Raw genomic sequence first — 19,760 nt, 5'->3', positions numbered from 1 at the left:
CACAAGGTGGGCCTCGCCCCACCACAAAACAAAAGCTATTTTTCCTCAAATACAAGAAATAAAATATCCAAAAGCCAATAAAAATACGACAGAGGGGGAAGGTAAAAAGGGATCCTGTCTAAACAGTCACTCCATCTGTCTGGGCAACAATGCCCAGAGTCCCATCCTCAGTATCACCAACTCCACTAGGGTCAGCCAAAGGCATATCTGCCAAAGAGGTCTGCATAGCTACATCGATCATGACCTCCTCAGTCTCTGTAAGTCTCTCGTAAGAAACCTCATCAGCAACCACAAGCATCTCCTCATCTGTCTCAGCCTCATATTCAGGATCAGCTACCTCATCAACTCTAACATCATCTTCGGTGGTAGCCGGAGGCATATATGGCACATTTAGGATCTCCACCATCCCGAAAATCATGGACATGTCGGTGGACTTCAGCTGGTCCACATCTCTCTTCAGTGAAGGAATAACGGCCTTTAGAGCCGTCACCTCCTCGGTGTTCCCTTGGCCGCACTCACACACCGCTATCCTAGCCGCAAGGGCATCAACGATAGTACTCAATGGTGTCACAACATCAACAAGGGTTGTCTAAATCATTCCCAGAATGGAGGCCTCAAGTCTGGCGGCACGATGATCGGCAGAATGGGCTAGCTGCCCCATCCATAATAATGCAGCCTGAGTGAGTGGGGCTTGGGAGGAAGCAACATCTGCAGCACCAGATCTGGGAGGCAATGGGGCAGCAGAGGAACTAGGAGTATCAGAAGGGACAACACTGGAAGTACCTGAAGGCCCAGGAGCCGGAGTAGGCAAAGGTGCCACTGCACGTAATGTGTCTGTGTCCACAACCGAGGAAGAGTCCACTGGGGATGCTTTTTTCCTTCTCTACCTCATCTTTTAAATACTCCACCTCGATTCTCCGGATATCAGTAGAAGATGTGGGAATCACTTCCACATCCTTCTTCGCATCTCTAGGAACCCGAGCCCGTTTGCACAACTCCAGGATCAACACCGAAAAAGGGAGGGAAGTCTGGCGCTGCTTGGCCCTCATGACCATCTCTTGTGCGATAATCATCCCAAGATTCAGCCTCGTCCTATTAATGATGCAACCAAGACAGGCTGCTTTGGCGTGGCGAATGATTGACTCCTTCTGGGACGGCATGATGGTACTGCTGATGAAGCCAAATCAATACCTCGCTGCTACATTGAGGTCCTTCTTTTCAATAGCTGCCCCAACCTCAAGGCACTTTGGAGTGCCATCTGATATCAACGGAGCCAACCAATTCTTCCTGTTCTCCAGTGTCTTTGTCTTGATCTTGTATTGACAGTCATTCTCAAGCATCGTAGTACATTCTAAGACAACATTGATGGCAGCAAAATCACACTACACCCTCTTACCCCTGACAACCACGTAGTCAACCAGCTTGAGTTTAGCTGTCGGTATCTTCCTTTATGGTATCAAGGTACTGTAAGCACTGTAGAATTCTAGAACCCAACTTAGGATGTATGGACCACAAGGCTTGGTGAAGAGCTAGAATTTATGGGATTTCAGACAACTTATAACTCTAGGTACCTGTCAATCACCCCATCAGTGGACAACCTCTTTCCCTCTATAATTGTCCTCAGTCCCTCAGTCTTCAGTCTATTCATAGACCGAAGAGGAGGACCTTGTACTTGTGGTGCTAAGACCACAGCTTGTGCTGGAGCGGGAGGAGAAATAGTGGTGGCCTGGGGAGTCCTGATCCTAGACGGATCATTCATCCTTTTGGATCATAGCTCTGCCCTCTGTGCTGCTAGTGACTCATCCTCCTCAGGCTCAGAAGTTGTAGCCTGATGCTCTTGGTTCTCACCCTCACTCTCAGAAGTGGTGAGGTGAGCAGCGTAGATACCGTCACTGTCGGAGCTGGCTTCCGGTGACGCAGGTGCTTTCCCTATGCCCTTTTCATTCCCACCAGTTGTGAGAAGTTTGGTGGCTTTGGCCCTGGATGCAGCTGCATCCTCATTTATTTTTATCCCTTTGGCCCTCTTGCAGGGCGGCATGTCCCTACCAGCAACCTTTGGTCAAGCCATGTCTGCAAGAACATCAAAAAAAGACTTAGAAACAATTCAAGCAAAAGCACAAAAAAGTAGTTGCAGATAGACTCACCGAACGGGTCGGCGAGTCGCCGAATCACTTTGGCGAGCCAGATCAGGCTCGCCGAAAGGATTGACTCAAAAAGTGCTCAGACAAATGGCATGTCGGTGATGGGGAGGCCCTTTCGGTGAATCACCGATAGCATTCGGCGAGCAAGGACTAGCCCATCGAAAGTTACAGTGCATTTTAGGGATTAGGGGCGCAGAAAAAGGCGATGAAGGAAGACCTTCGGCGAGTCGCCGAATGCACTCGGCGAACTCAGGCTTCTCGCCGAAAGTAACAGAACCTAACTCATAATTTAGCACGAAATTAAAGGAGATAAGGGGAACTTCGGTGAACCGCCGAGTGGTTCGGCTAGCTCGACCCAGCTCGCCAAACGACCCAACGTGCCTACTTTCAACCTAACTTCCCAAATTCAACCCTGTAGCCCCCCAAAACAAAATCAAAACATGCATCCATAAAATTAAACCAAGACCCATTACACCCATGCCCCTGGGATACTCAGACTTCACCCAGTTTGGCCAAATTTGGCCATTTGATTACTTTTGCCCTTAGGAATGACGTCAACCACTCCATTATTGGGAAAAATACGTCATTTGGCACAAATGCGGGTTACTTAGACTTCACTCGACTAGACCCAATCAACATGCAAGCACAACCCCATAATTTTAATCAATTTTAAGGCACAAAATCTTGGGAATTAATGATTAAAGGCATTAAAGGCACGATAATCAAATTAACAAAGACACACACCTACACAATTATGATCAGAGAGGCCCAGCACACATCACTAAGATAAAATCAATTGCAAAAGAGTACAAATCGCTAAATATAAACTCGGGGTTCGTAAAAACAACCTTAGAAACACTAGGTGGCAAAGTAATCCAACTCCGAACACAAAATTGACAACTAAAATGTGATAAAAATGCAAGAAATATGGAAAACATTGCGCGGGTGTGAGTTTGGGAAGTTCAAAAGTGAGGGAAAGTGAGAGTTTGAAAGTCTAAACCTCTGGCCTTTAAAAACCGTCCAATTGTCGCCCATTTGGCGACATTAGTCTTGATCGCCGACCCACTCGGTGACACATTGAGTGGGCACTTACCTCACCGAGTTTTACAAGACCTCCAGTTAATGTGGGGGTCCAAATGGTGGACAAAATCGTGATCGCCGACCTCGTCGGCGATTCACCAATTTGCTCTTGGGCTCGCCGAGTTTTACAAACTCAAGCCCTAGGGTTTATTGAGTCAAACGGTGGTCCAAGTCGGGCTCGCCAACCTCTTTGGCGAGTCGCCGACTGGATATTTCGCTCGCCAATCTACATTTTTCAAACACATTCCACACTTCAACCTACAAAATCAACACACGATTATTTCTAAAACAAAAATAAAATGATACAACCTTGGGTTGCCTCCCAAGAAGCGCCTTAGTTAACGTTGTGGCACGACGTAAGTCCTCACTCAAACTTTATTCTTGGGGTTGACCTTAGTGTCACCAGGCAACCCCTCTTGTTGTCTCGGGTAGAGATGAGGCAATACATGACCCATGAGGTTCTCAAGTAGTTGGATAGATCTGGAGTGAGATGCAGTCATCTGATTTGGCATTTTGACATTCTCCCTTATTTCCTCCAGCACTCTATCATGCTCATTGACCTTTTGGAGAATGATTGAGAGTGTTTCTTCGACACGTCTACCCTCATTGTCCTTAGGTTTTCTTCGCTCATAAGGAGGTATGCATCTATCTTTTCTTTTGCACATCACCTCTAATTCCATGACTTTCTTGGCCAAGGCATCCAGCTGAGTCAACAATGCGGCCAATTCTCTGTCTTTTTATGTCTCATTGTTGGTCTTAATTATGCCATCAAGGAGTTGGGCTACTGTTTCATGGGGTTATTGTATCAAACAATCTGAGAAGAGTTGATCAGTTGTGCTTCTATTTTCAGGACCAAGACCTCTATAGAAGCATTCTAGAAGCATCTTTTCTGGATTCCATAAGTTGGGAATTGCTACAAGAGAGCCTTAAACCGTTGCCACAACTCGCAAACTGACTCACCCTCCAATTTACTGAAACTTAGGATTTTATCCCTAAGCATCATCATTTCCAAAGGAGGGTGGTCCATTAGTTTTTTGTTGCTACAAGATCTGTTCTTTTATTATGTGTAAACAGGCAACACGCAAACCAAAACTAAAAGTAAGTAGATTCAACTATGACTAACAAGAACAAAATTCAACTTAACTAAAAATTCTCAATCAAGACCACTCTCCGGCACCGACGCCATTTTGATTTCACGTATTAGGACACTTCATCCAATTCTAAGTGTCAACGATCATTACTTAGTAATATAACCCAACTAAATGAGTTGGGTCGAATCCCACAAGAAGTGGTACGTAGTTAAGAATCAATAGTAAAGTGCGAATATGCTCAAGTCAATCATAGGAATAGCTATTTACGAATACAAACATAATTCAAATTAGGGGTGACACGAATGTCAAATAAAAGGGGTTTTGGTTTTAACTATCAGCTACAACAACAACAAATAACACGAAAATAACAATATTGAGACGGGTTCTTGAGATGTGATTGCAACTGTTAGTAAATAGTTGTAAATCAGTGAATAAGCTAGACTTTAGTGGGGATAAACTTTCTCTCAAACAATTTATCCCGAATCAAGTCGGTTTCTCTCCAACACTAATAAGCATACAAATAAGAACAGCCTATGCTTTAGTCCATTCACTCTCTCGAGCTGAATGTGTGGAAATGGGTTTAGGATTCACTCTCTCGAGCTAAACCTATGACAACCCAATACCCACAGACCATCAATTCAGTAATCTTAGTTTTAAAACCTCTCTCTCGAGTAAGCCAAAAACACGAAGGTAGAGTTGCATTTGCAACTACAACCCTTTAAATTGAACCACAATTACTAATTGAAAACACTTTTAAACAACATTTAAACTAAAAATTAGCAATACCCACAAGCCAAATCAACCTATAATCACACCCCCAAGAATTGGGGTTTTAGCTAAACATCATAAAAAGATAGAAATCGTTACCAAATTGTGTTTTCATCAACTGGGTAAGATTAATTTCGTAATTACGAAGGTCCAAATTGAAGAATCTCAAAGATCCACTTCCAATTTCTCAAAAATGGAAAATTTCAATTCTTCAAAGCTAAGGAAAAGTTTTTGTCTCAATACTCAGAGTTCAAACTGAAATTCTAAAAAATGTATTTATAATCCCCAAAAATATGTTGCGAAGCACCATTCGGCGCAATAAGTCCGGATCGCCGATCAGCTCGGTGATCCGCCCTTTGGTCAGTTCGATCGTCCTTTTACTTTGGCCTTCAACATCTTCAAGTTCTGTAACTTTGGGCGATCCAATCATTGCATTGCGTAACTGTTCGGTGACACGCCGACTGCTCCTTTCTCTCGCCGACTTGGTTTTCTCCTTCAGGGCTTGGCACACTGGAACTTTAGGCGAGGTAATAGCCACTCGGCGATTCGCCCAATGGATTGGGCGATCAACAAACCTTTTTTTCTTCATTCTTTCAGCTGCCTTGTTCCTTGTTGCTCGTTAGTGTCCATGCTTTGTTCCTCAATCCAAATACCTGGAAATCAAGGATTTTACATCAGTTATTGGCACAAAATAAGTATTTGAGGACACTAAATCCATCCAAATAAATCCCTAAATGAGTCCAAAATGTGGACTCATCAGGGCTGCTCTTTCCTTTTTACTCCATATATAGCAGTGAACTTTGGTGTCAGTCCAGAAACTCTTTCAGAACCCTTCTCAGTCTCTAATCCAGTTGGTGACCCAGTTATAGCTAGAGGGGTATAGAGAAATTGCCCCGTCACAGTCTCTTAAAAAGTCACCTCAACAGATCTGGTAGAGTTAGAAATGGTAGACTTTGGTACTATTCTAGGCGTGGATTGGTTACATTCATGTTATGCCTTAGTCAATTGTAGAACTAGGATCGTTCGTTTCCAATTTCGAGACGAGCCAATCTTAGAATGGAAGGATAGTAGCTCAGTGCCTGTGGATCAATTTATCTCTTACCTTAAGGCCAGAAAGATGATCTCTAAAGGGTATCTCTATCATCTAGTTTGGGTTAAGGATTCAAGCTCCGAAACCCCAACTCTTGAGTCAGTTCCAGTAGTAAATGAGTTTCCAGAAGTGTTTACAGAAGATCTTCCCGAAGTTTCTCCTAAAAGGGAAATAGACTTCAGAATTGATCTCCTTCCAGATACCCAGCCTGTTTTAATTCCTCCTTACAGAATGGCTCCAGTTGAGCTTAAAAAATTAAAAGAGCAGTTGAAAGACCTTCTAGATAAGGGCTTCATCAGACCCAGTATTTTCCTATGGGGTGCTCAAGTGTTGTTTGTGAAAAAGAAAGAAGGTTCTCTCAGGATGTGCATTGACTATCGACAATTGAACAAAGTCACAATCAAGAATAAGTACCTTATCCCCATGATTGATGACTTGTTCGACCAACTTCAAGGTGCTAGTCATTTTTCTAAGATAGACCTCAAATTCGGTTATCATCAGCTTAGAGTTAGAGATAGTGACATCGTGAAAACAACCTTTAGAATTTGGTATGGTCATTATGAATTTGTAGTTATGTCATTTGGACTAACAAATGCTCCTACAACTTTCATGGATTTAAGGAACAAGGTGTTCAATCAGTGTTTGGACTTGTTCGTTATCGCCTTTATTGATGATATTCTCATTTACTCTAGGAATGAGGAAGAACATGCGAGTCATTTGAGTGTTGTCCTGCAAACTCTCAAGGATCGCCAGTTATTCGCTAAGTTTAGCAAATATGAGTTTTGGTTACAATCAATTGCTTTCCTTGGGCATGTAGTGTCTAGCGAAGGGATCTGAGTGGATTCTCAGAAAATAGAGGCAGTGAAGCAATGGTCCCAGACCCACCTCTCCAACAGATATCAAAATTTTCTTGGGTTTAGCCGGTTACTACAGAAGTTTATGGAAGGATTTTCATCCATAGTTTCTCCATTGACTAAGTTGACTCAGAAACAGGTTAAGTTTTAGTGGTCAGATGAGTGTGAGAAGAGCTTCTCAGAGCTGAAAACTAGGTTGACTACAACTTCTGTTTTGACTCTACCAGAGGGTTCAGACGGATATGTGATCTACTATGATGCATCCAGAGTTGGCCTGGGTTGTATGTTGGTGCAATGAGGTAAGATTATATCTTATGCTTCTATACAACTTAAGGTGCATAAGAAGAACTATCCAACTCATGACCTTGAGCTTGAGGCCGTAGTATTTGCCCTAAAGATTTGGAGACATTACTTGTATGGTGTTCNGGTTCAGACGGATATGTGATCTACTATGATGCATCCAAAGTCGGCTTGGGTTGTATGTTGATGCAACGAGGTAAGATTATATCTTATGCTTCTATATAACTTAAGGTGCATAAGAAGAACTATCCAACTCATGACCTTGAGCTTGAGGCCGTAGTATTTGCCCTAAAGATTTGGAGACATTACTTGTATGGTGTTCACGTAGATGTGTTCACAGACCATAAAAGCTTTCAGTACGTGTTCACCTAGAAAGAGTTAAATTTTCACCAGAGGAGATGACTTGAATTCCTCAAGGACTATGATATTAATGTGCTTTACCATCCTGGTAAGGCCAATGTAGTAGCTGATGCCCTTAGCATACTATCTATGGGTAGTGTAGCACATGTTGAGAAAGACATAAAAGAATTAGCAAAAGATGTTCACCGGCTTTCTCGCTTAGGAGTTTTCCTTATGAATATATCGGGTGATGATGTGATAGATCAAAATGGATCAGAAGTTTCATTGGTAGTGGAGGTTAAGGAAAAACAAGACAGTGATTTGATATTTCTTCAATTAAAGGGTGCAGTTCATCAGTAGAAAGTTGAGGTTTTCTCCCAAGGAGGAGATGGTGTGCTTCGCTACCAGGGTCGTTTATGTGTTCCTAAGGTGGGTGAGTTGAGACAGGAGATCCTTACAAAAGCCCATAATTCCAGATATTCTATTCATCCAGGTGCCACTAAGATGTACCGTGATCTGTGGGAAGTCTTTTGGTGGAATGGCATGAAAAAGGGATATAGCATATTTTGTGGCTAAGTGCCCTAATTGCCAACAAGTGAAGGTAGAAAATTAGAAATCGGGAGGGATGACTCAAGAGATTAACATTCCTACATAGAAGTGGGAAGTTGAATTATGATAATTAATACCAAAATACTTTTATTAAATTTGGTGGAATTATCCACCCATTTGTCCTAATTACTACAATGAATTTGCCTGCATCTTAAATTCCTAATTGAATCCTTACAATTATATCACTCATTTTGGGATTTGATCCCGACTCTCTTTGTAACAACCTTGATTCAAAAAGGGGAAAAAAGTAGATTTTCAGAAGTTGTAGGTGCCACAAACGGGGGACACCTACGGGCCATAGGGTGACCCACGAACCGTAGGTGTCACGACCTGAGCCTACACTCCGGACGTGACACTGCGTACAAGACTTTGAAGAGCCTCATGCAAGCCTCTTAGCATTCATAACATAAAACATATGAAATAGTGTGGAATTTAAAACTTTTCTTTAAATCCATACAATCGAAAATAACATTTAAAACATCGGAAGTCTACTTGTCTCACATGGCCATCTAAAAACATCTTGAATCAAAAGTAGGGTCACAAACCTTACAATAGAAAGTCTAAGAGTATCTAGTACAATGAAAGACATGAAACATCTATAACGCACTTGTCCTCGGATCCATGAGGACATACCATAAGATTTGGAAGAACTCAATCCAAGCCCTTTGAACTAGAAGGAATCAACTCAAATGCCGGAACCTACACTTTGTAGTAAAAATAGAAGAAATATGGGTTAGCACACAAAAATGTACTAAGTATGATAGCCATGCAAAAGTCATGCTTAAAAAGGACATTTTGGCTGAAAACCATGCTATATGCCAATTTTGAGAAACATCATGAACTTTAGTATAAAAGGCATAATATACAATCACATTTAACATATAAGCCATTTCATCGCATTAGACTCATCACCTTAAGTAATCCTAAGTTATACTTGTACAATGTATGAATGGAATCCCATAATACCATTCATACTATGTACCACATTGAGGCCACCATAACATGCTTACCATTCTTCGTTCTCATCTTTAGTCAATAATCATAGATAAGGAACATTCACATTTCATAAGTCATGACAAGGAAAGTAACTCATAATAACATTTCCAAGTTAAGCATTCATCATTACATTAAGCCTTCAAGTCAACATTCTCATTAGCATCATTATAAGCACATTAATTTCATTAGACATTAAATCAACATTCTCATTAGCATCATCATAAACTCATTCATTTCACTTAACATTATGGCATTGAGAAACACATCATAGGCCTCTCAAAGCCTACTCGTGCAATGCATGAATGGCATCCCATAATACCACCCACGCTTCATCGAACTTCTTGAGTAACCATAGTACCTAACTCATATCCTTGGTCATAACACATTATAACATAAAGGAACACACCATGACTATTCTCAAAGCCTACTTGTGCAATGCATGAATGGCATCCTATACTACCACCCACACTAAGTAGTGCATTCTTGAGGAGCCATAGTTCATTATCATTCTTTGTGGGGGTAAGCCTTAACCGACATAGACCATGTGAGCAAAACATGGAATCCCAATGTTGCCCACACCGAATAAGGGATTCCTACTTGCCTAAGGTAGGTCCGTTAACATTTATCTTAGGTGGATCCGCTAGCTAATAACCTATGTGGGCACATAGTTATGGGATAAGGATATTGCTACTAGATACCCCGCCTCAACTCACGTATGGGCATCCATCTCAAAAGATTGTTACTAGATACCCCGTCTCAACTCACGTGTGAGTATCCATCTCAATCAACATCCACTCGGTGCTTAGCATTATTCCCCACGGAGTACTTGACATTCATTACTTTCGTTCATTATTATGGGATAAAATATTGATACTAAATACCATGCCTCAACTCACGTATGAGTATCCATCTCAGTCCCAACATTCATTCATTAGATATCTCATAGATTCAAAGGTGAGAATAACCTTTCAACTAAGAATCCCCATATTGTGAGAAAAGTCCTTTCACAACATGTCATTATCATTCATTAGTGTACAATTGAGAATAGCCTTTCAATCAACACATCATCATTAACATAATCTTAAAACTTCATTCATTCTTCATTCATGAGTGTGTGTATGTGAGAATAACCTTTCACATCTATCATCATCATTCATAAGTGTTAAATTGAGAATAACCTTTCAATTATAACACAATTGCATTCTAGACATGATCACATTACTTTCATTGAAATCACAAAGCATATACAAAATTCTCATAGTCATGTATAGGTTCTTCATTCATAGCTCTTCAAGAACCCTAGATCACAATTCATGATTCACATCTTGCATCACTATTATATACATGGATATTCACATATTTCAATTAGATTAACTACTACATGCATAATTTGATCACAATCTACCCACATCAATCATCACCCACACTTTGAGATCCAATTTGACAAAATAAGGGAATTCATGGATTCATAGGTAATTCATCATAAAAACAGTAGTAATTCATCAAATTGATCATCATATAAGACAATAAACACTTTGAAATCGTTTTGAAAGTGAATCCATGCCATAGATTGAAAACCCAAGGTTTTGGAGAATTTCAACTTTGAGAAATAGAGTTTTGAAGGGACTCCTTGGATTGAACTTAACCAAGGATGAAGACTACCATACCTTGATTGAAGAAACTCCACGAAATTGAGTGAGAAATATGAACTCTTGAACTCCAAACCTTGACTTCTTCTTCTTCAATGTAGGTTTCTAGAGAGAGAATATTTGGAGAAGAGGGGATTTCTATTTTTGAGTTTTGGGAATAATGAGTTGTAAAAGGGAGTTTAATGACTTTAAAAGTCTTAAATAAGTGAAATAAAATAATATAAACCATCCCCAACCCATAACTAATTAATTAGGAATTTACTAGATTGCCCCTCTAATGGCCTAACCTAGGCAGCCTTTTCAGTGTTGACCTACACCTGCCGACCCACGGACTGTGAGTGGGGTGACTCCCCATACTGCACGTCCGTGGTTTGGTTCAGGAACTTGGCATTTGGATCCTTGACCTACGGATAGGTTCCAAGGGGAGTGGATGGACCTACGGGGCGTAGGTCCCATCCGTAGGTCCTCATTTTTTTATAGCTTTTGTTCTTTGGCAGCTATGGGGGTTAGACTTTAGGGTCCTCCTCAAGGACCCTTGGTTGGTCCTTGGGGGGTCATACCTTGACGTTTAACCCCTAAACCCCTCAACCTAAGCTTGGGAGCTCCTTTTACAACATAAAACTCAACAACACACTCGTAAGGCTCTAGTTTCACCTATTTTTTTCCGAGGTGTTACAGTAGGTGGGGTCCGTGGTTGCCCACCTGCAACTCCCTCCCTATAACCCCAGGAAATACAACCAAGGCACGATCCACGGGTTGTAGGTCAGACCACGGGCCGTGGTCCAGGTCCGTGGATTGTTGCCCTCAAGTACATGTCCAGACACCAATGATACCCTGCCAGAACGGACCGTCGGTCTGTCCACGATTCGTCGGTCAGGGGCCATCGGTGGCTTCGACAGAATTTAAGTGAGGGTCATTTGGTCTTTTCTCCTATGCGTTGGACACCTAAACTACGTTGTTTAACCCCTAAACTATGATGTTTTGGTTAGTTTAAGCCTAGTAACTAAATCAGAACCTACCCTAAGCGAATCATTCACCAAAATTCGATCAAACCAGAGTAAAAAGAAAAGAAACAGTCGACTAAACCTTCCCAAGAACGCAACAAGTTTTCCTCAGTTCCATCCCCGAAATTGAAAGATTTCTCTATGGAATTCTTCACCTAGGTATGTGGGATTTCACTAGTGGATTCCTTTCATCCACTGGGTCCCTAGAATTCGGTCAGATTCTTGATTGCCTTCATATTATCTAGACCTAGGGTTTCTTGAATGTTAGAAATTGTTGTGATTTAGTTGTTAGAATTTTCCCAATTAGATTTTCATGTTGTTGTAACATTGTTGCTTCGTTCCTTGCATGAAATTCATAACCCTAGTTGTGTAGATTCGTTTAGTTCATGAATTGCACTAGCTAGGACAAAAACAGACGTACATGCCTCAGTTCTCAAATGTTTCATTAACAGCATTTAATATTGCATTTTCAGTAACCATGTCAGAATATCGAGCTATTCAGTATATTTCAGTTATGTTGTATTGTTTACATTTCCAGTTGGGAGTAGGCTTAACACCGAGTTCACTACAAAAAAAGGAAAATATTGCGACAGTTATATTATGACGGTTTCACAGAACCGTTGCTAATGTAAAATAATACGACGATTTTTATACGTCATATTAAATATGCAATAGCGGCGGTTATCACCTAAATTGCGGCGTTTTGAAACACCAGTTATATTTAAATTTTCCCAACAAATTTTCTTTTCTTTTATATGTCAATATATTTTCCTTAATTTACTCTATTTTCCTTAATTTCATTATCTAGTTTCCTTAATTACAAAGAAATCAATTTAGCAAATCAGTCAAACGATTTTCATTCTCTCTTCCACTTTGAATCAATCCCCAAATCAGTCTTTGTAAGGTATATATATCTATATCTTCCAAATCAATCGCCCAAATTAGCTCTCAATGTTCTCAAATCGATCGCCAAAATTAGCTCTCGATCCATGGCGTATACTGTAGATAAGCTCATATCTACAAGGATAGGCTTCTCAATTTCATTGTAAAACTTTTCAATTTGAATTTTATCGCTCACTAGAAAAGAAGCCGCCATCACCATCTCTTCACCAGCAAAGCTTTTTTTCGTTCAATCTGAAATGGTGGTAAGTTGATAGGTAAGCTTTTTTTTAGAATTCATGCATGTTTGAGATTGTAGAGATTTGTTACAGTTCATGCATGTGGTGCTCAGTTGTCCGCATTGAGAGTTGATTGTTTATCAATAGGCAGAAGATTCCCGGTCTTTGTTGTTTGTTGAGCAGAGATGTGGTTGTAGCGAGAAATAGCCCAAAATCATCCCTTACTTTTGGCTTTAGACCTATAATCATCCTTCTTCTCCATGTTTAAAATGTTGATAAATTTTTAGTCTCTTCTTTAACAAATCCAAACTTTATTCTCTGTTCATTGTTTCTGACACAGTAGTACTTCATCTCATTGAAGAATTTAAAGAAGTTTATAAAATATTAGTACCTACTTTTCACAATAATAGTAAGTTCATAGAATAGGAAAGGTTAATGATGGTTGCACGCTTTGAGTTACCTTTTTCAGATAATTTATCTTAGTTTCAGTAAAGAAGTGATGAGAGTGGAGGTATGTGTATTTGAATAAACACTTCAATCGTTAGCTAATGTTTCAATAATCATTCCAATAAAAGGAGTACTATCCATGCCTTTGGTAACAGAGAAGGAGGCCAGATAGATCTGGGGTTGGGAGGTTATTTCTCATTAACTGAATGTTATATATTAAGCCAGATGTTTCGAAGGTGACTAAAAGAGCACTAATTGGTGTTGAAAAGTTGAAGTTCTGAGCAGCTTATGAAATTCATCTCGCAGGTTAAAGACAATGTCCAAGTAGATCAAAATGTATCTTGACATTTGGTTGATGAACATTGTCTCGTTGACTGGCGTCTTCTGGTAATATCTTTTTTCCTTCTCTTTGTCCCTTTATTTGGTTGGAAACTTGGAATTCTCATTACGCTTGGTTCTCAAGTCTGATAAGATCAATCAGGCTCGACTGAATATTCTGATCTGGTTATGTTGTGACAACACATTTTTTTTAAATTACTTACTAATGTTTTTCAATTTGAAAATTTCAGAAGGCAAAGGGAAAAGATATTGATCGAGGTAAAATGTGGACTGAAACTCATAAGAGAAAAGATGGAAGTTATGTAGCTGAAGTAGCTAGGGAGATTGGGGTAAGTATTCTTCCTATTCATGATTAATCGATACTTATTTTGAACATGTCCCTTCCCATATCTGAAAGTGCATCTTCTTGTAGTGTTCTATGGTTTATGTCAGAATTGTTACAACAACATAAGGTCATTGAAATAATACTATCAACTAGCTAGTAGTTGTCTAGCAAATTGTGTTAACGAAACAAACAAGACACTGATTGAAAAAGGGAGAGTTGTCTAAGTTAGACAAGATTGGAATAGATGGGCTAGTGTACCATAAAGTGCAAATCATGTGCACAACTGTAATTAGTTAGATGCAGTTTCTAATAACCTCTAGTTTTAGCGTGTATACATGATGGGATGCAATGATATTTTAAATGAAGAAAGGAATCAATATTCTCTTCCTAATCAACTAGGCTTTCTCTCAAACGTTTCTGTTCCTTTTAAAAAGATCGACTTGCCAGCTCATAACTTACCTTCTTCTGAAGCAAAGTTTGTTGGCATCATTTCTTTATTCTTCAAAACGACCAGCTACTCACCTTCTGAATGGTTAACTTGTAATTCTTTTGGTAACAAATTGTGTAGCAGAGGAGAAAGTAGAGTATAAGGGTGCAGTTAACCAAAAATAGGTTGATGGTTCATTGGTTTGGCTTCAACATAATAGTCTTTCTCTTTCAATTTGTTTGTCTCATTTTGATATGACACCAAGTTTAAAAAACTAAATAATACTTTCAAATCTTGTGATTTTAAACCAATGCTCATGAATCTTGTGATCTTAAATAATGTCACGTAAAAGGTTAGAATTAAAGAGTCACCAAAAGAGAAAAGAGACATTAAGCGAACTAAAGAAAGATAGCAGGATAAACAAATTGAACGAGTGCTTAAACTGTCTAGGAGATTTGTACTCTTTGTCACTTTAAATTATATAAATATGCTTCGGGTGAATGTCACTTTATTGTCACAAGTTGGAGGAATCTCTTAATTTCATATTTTCTTTTGAACACATATATAAGTCTTGTTTCTCTTCTTTTTTATCCCTTTTTCAGGCATGATGATGATGAACCAAGCATCAATTAGAAATCTTTAGGAAGTAACAAAGATGATGGACAAAGCATCGAATGGAAATCATTTTAGGACCCTTTTTTTTAATACTTTGCTAAATTGCACTTTGAAACTAATATTTAGATGATATAATTTTGGATCATCGAATAAGTAATAACACTCCAAAATATTAGTATTTTGATGCTGTAATTTTAGAGTGCTTTTGTTTTATATAATGAATATTTTGCTTATTTGATCTTTTATGCTTGGTTAAAAATACTAATTATAAGAGTTTAAATGTATATGATTCAATAAATAGGATGTAAACTTGGATGGAAAAAATTGAAAAAATTAATTATTGTAATAAAATTATTCAGTCAAGAACTAACACTACGACGTTTTTAAATTGTTGCAAGTTTTCTCTTTTTTCCAATTACAGCGATTTCTAACCGCCATTTTATAAAACAAAAAAGGTCGCAAACAACGGGATATTACGATGGTTATTACATATATATTACGACATTTTTCAAAAAATCGCGTAATATATTTGTGACAGACGGGATTGCGGCATTTTTAGAAAACGTCGTTATAGTACTTTGTGACGGTTCAAAACCGCCGTAATAAGTCTTAAAAACCGTCTCAATAAGCACTATTTTTTTGTAGTGGTTGAACTAGGGTCAGTCACCCTCATAGTACTAGAACTACGTGCCCCCGTAGGTTTATACGTCCCCTTTGTGGGCACCATATTTAGTGATCATGCCAGTCATCATGCCTCTATACCCTTGGCAAGGTATATTTGGTCCTGTCGATGGGGCGTATACATCGGACTCCATATTTAGCTTATATGGTTTTATGTCGGTTAATAGTAGCTCCCACAGTCATATTCTAGTACATTGACCAGTTTCTCAGTTATATTTCAGTATTCAGCTTCAACATGTTATGTACTTGGTTATTGCATTTAGTTTAGTTCATATTCAGTATATCTCAGTATCTTTATCATATTTAGATTATATTATTGCTCAGTATGCTTTGTTCAGTTATATGCTTGTTCAGTTTTATCCTTATCCTGCATACTCAGTACCTTTCAAGTACTGACGCATACTATGCGCTACATCTTTTTGTGATGTAGGTTCAGGTCCTCAGCATTCAGATCACATGTAAATCAGTTCCCGATCCGTATTCAGCAGTATCAGTGGTGAGCCCTCATTCTTCGAGGATGATAGACATGTTCTTTATATTTCAGTCTTTCATTTTAGTTTCAGTTTTACTAGAGTTAGCTGGGGACATGTCAAAGCATCTCTAGTCAGTTAGAGGCTTATTTCAGACATAGACAGATTCAGCTTTAGTATTTGAGTTATAGTTCAGTATCTTAAACTCTATTTCAGTATTTATATATTCAGACTTAGATTGGGTATTCCATATCATTTAGCTTATCTCATGTTTTTAGCTTCTGCACAGTATCTGTTTAGGTATGCTTATGTCATGCCAGCTTAGGGTTAGCTTGGAGTCACTCATGATCCTAGGTCCCATGTTTACGTCAAGGGGGTAGCCTCAGGGCGTGACACTCTTTTTGGGTATTTTTAATTTCTAGCAACCACTTACTCTTCTATCTATATTGGAGAGTAATTTTGAGCGTTATAAAAATGGTGTCGTTGCCAGATAGTGATGGCTAAGACCCTTCGTGAGGTAACTTTTTACAGATATTTTGTTCTTACTTATTATAAATTTGTCATATACAAACATTATTAAAGTCACCACTTACCAGATATCCTTTTCAGAGGGACCTTTTCATAACCTTCAATTCTGACTATTGCAGAACTACCCATGAACATAGTCTCATCGAGTCCCATAAGAGCAAATGAATTGAATGATTCTTTTACAACACAAACATGGAAGAAGACTTTTCACCAATATTCATGACTATACGAATATTTGAATTTTAATAGACACATATTTTCATGAAAAATCATAATATTTTAAGTCACACTCTTTCATAAGATAACACAACTCTTTTGGACAAGTATATGTTTAATTTGGTAGTTTTATACTAATCATATGATATACTAGTGAAGAGAAATTCAATTACCACATTATCAATCTTGTGCTTCCACATTTAAATTAGAAATCAAGTCTAATTTTGTTTTTATCACAAGCAAAGAATACCCTCATTTCAAATATGATATCAAAATAAAATTCAAGTATTTGAAAATAATTTTTCACATATTTTTTTCAATGTTTTCAAATTGTATACCATCAAAATACACATTAGCAGCATGAAGCCTCTTTTGGAGATAGTATTCTACAAAAAAAATTGTTAGTGCTCCAATTCCCTTTGACAATAATTACAAAATGTAAAGTTTAATTCATAGAGGCACTCATTGTAGGCACAAAATCACTGACTTTATGCACTAATCCTTTTTTTTAATCTTTTTGTCACAATTAGACATACCACTTAGTAATTAGAATACTAACAATAAAGACTAGTTTTTTGTACAACTTATTTCTAGCGTTTTTATATTCTTCAGAACGTCAATCGAATGAACTTTGAATACTGACAAAGTTTTTATGACTTCAAATCAGTTTCATATTTAGACGGAGTAGAAATCAAGAGGTTTTAATCTCCATAAACCAAATATACTACACTATTTCTAGTTAACGATGCAGTTTTTTTTTATATTCTTCGAATCATTTAGCGTTAATATTCCTGACAAAGTCTTTTATACTCTTGAAGTCGAAATATTCATTCAAACAGAGTGATTACTAAAGTGGTGAAGTTTCTATATTTTTTTAACCAAATATACCGTCTAATTTATTCGGTAACATTTTTATATTCTTTAAACCGAAGGAGTAAGAAAATCAGAAGATTATAGTCTCTAAAAATTAGACACAATCAAATTTCACACGGAATAGAAAAGTACACAAATTTTAATCTTCAAACCTGACCAAAAAATAATATTATAAATTTCCTTGAACATCTTTAAAATGGAAATTCACACTTCTCAAAATGTGACCCATTTGGTACACTACCAAATTACATAAATGAAATCTCATTTTTGAGGCCAGCTTATTCATTTGAGTTGGCAACCGAACTTATTTGTTATCTTCTTCCTCGGTCACACTCAGTAAGTTAAAGCTTTAGAGATTGCAAATAATCACATCAGTAGCATATTAAAGTATAACTGCTCATCCCAAATTTAGTTTATCATATGATAAAATGATCCTCTTTCTTATAAAAAATTTCTCCAACAAAGTAGACCACAGAAAATACCAGCAATATATTAATAAATTTCTTAAGTTTGTCGCTTCATGTATTCAGTATTATAGTAAATCATAAATACTATAGCCCTGAAAAGAAAGAAAGAAAGAAAACATCTGAGTACACGGAATTTATTGTGTGTCCTTAAGGAATTTAACCCTCTCAATGCACCCGAGGTTGTGAATTATTTCCTCCCCGTATAAAACGGTTAATCCTTTTAAAGAAGTAGCGGCACCTCAAACTTCAATAACTTCAGCAAACTCAAAAGGCAGCAACGAAATCACACAAAGACTCTACTTTGCTAGGAAGAAAATGTGTGAAGAAGAAGGAGGAAATTCTATTTTAAAAAATGGGAGAAACCCCCTCTATTTATAGGCAACAAAGAGCAGTATGAAAAGGTGTTAGTTGTGTCTTATAGGAGAGGTCACAACCCTTTAAAAAAGGACAACATTTCGGAAAGGTCACAACCCTTTGAAAAAGGCACAACCTTTTAGAAAAGTCACAACCCTTTAGAAAATGTACAATCTTTTGAAAAGGTTATAGAACTTTAGAAAAGTCACAACCATTTAGAAAAGTCACAATTCTTCATTTTCCATTCACACCTTTAAAATCCAACACACGATACATACATACATTAACAACTTGTTTCATGGTTATCATCTATTGTATTGTAGTGTTGTTAGTTTAAATAAAATATTTATTTTGATTGTTACTTAAATTTTATTGTATCGTATCACTAAATTTAAGAAATAATAATCAATATAGTGTTGGTTCAGTTATCATTTTAGCAATATTACAATTCAAATATTGATAACCCAAATCGATAACAATCAAAATCAAGTCGAACTATATGATATAATCAACACTAATTTGAAAATATATATTTTTATGTACTTGATCCCTATTATTTTAATTTATAATAGATTTTATTTTAGGCAAATATGTGTTTATCCATATGTATATAACTTATGGTGTGTTTGGTATGAAGGAAAATGTTTTCTTGGAAAACAAGTGGATTTTTAACTTATTTTTTCATGTTTGATTGGTGAGTAGAAAATATTTTTTAATGTTTGGTTGGTGAATGAAAAACATTTTCTAGAAAATATCTTTTATTTTTGGCTTGAGACTAGAAAATACTCTTTAGAAAAATAATTTCTGACCCAGAAATTAACCCCGATAATCAATCTAGGACTTGATCCTGACACCCGAACTAGGACACGACTACAACGATCATTCAAAAATCCGACTGTGAGATCTGACCCAAACTTCCAATCCTGAAATATTTTTCAAATTTATTTTTTTAAAAAAGAATTGATTGGGGGGGGGGGGG

This window comes from Solanum stenotomum, chromosome 12, assembly GCF_019186545.1.
Source record: "Solanum stenotomum isolate F172 chromosome 12, ASM1918654v1, whole genome shotgun sequence".
Classification (NCBI taxonomy): Eukaryota; Viridiplantae; Streptophyta; class Magnoliopsida; order Solanales; family Solanaceae; genus Solanum; species Solanum stenotomum.
The sequence above is the reverse complement of the archived record's forward strand: the minus strand, read 5'-3'. Positions refer to the sequence as shown.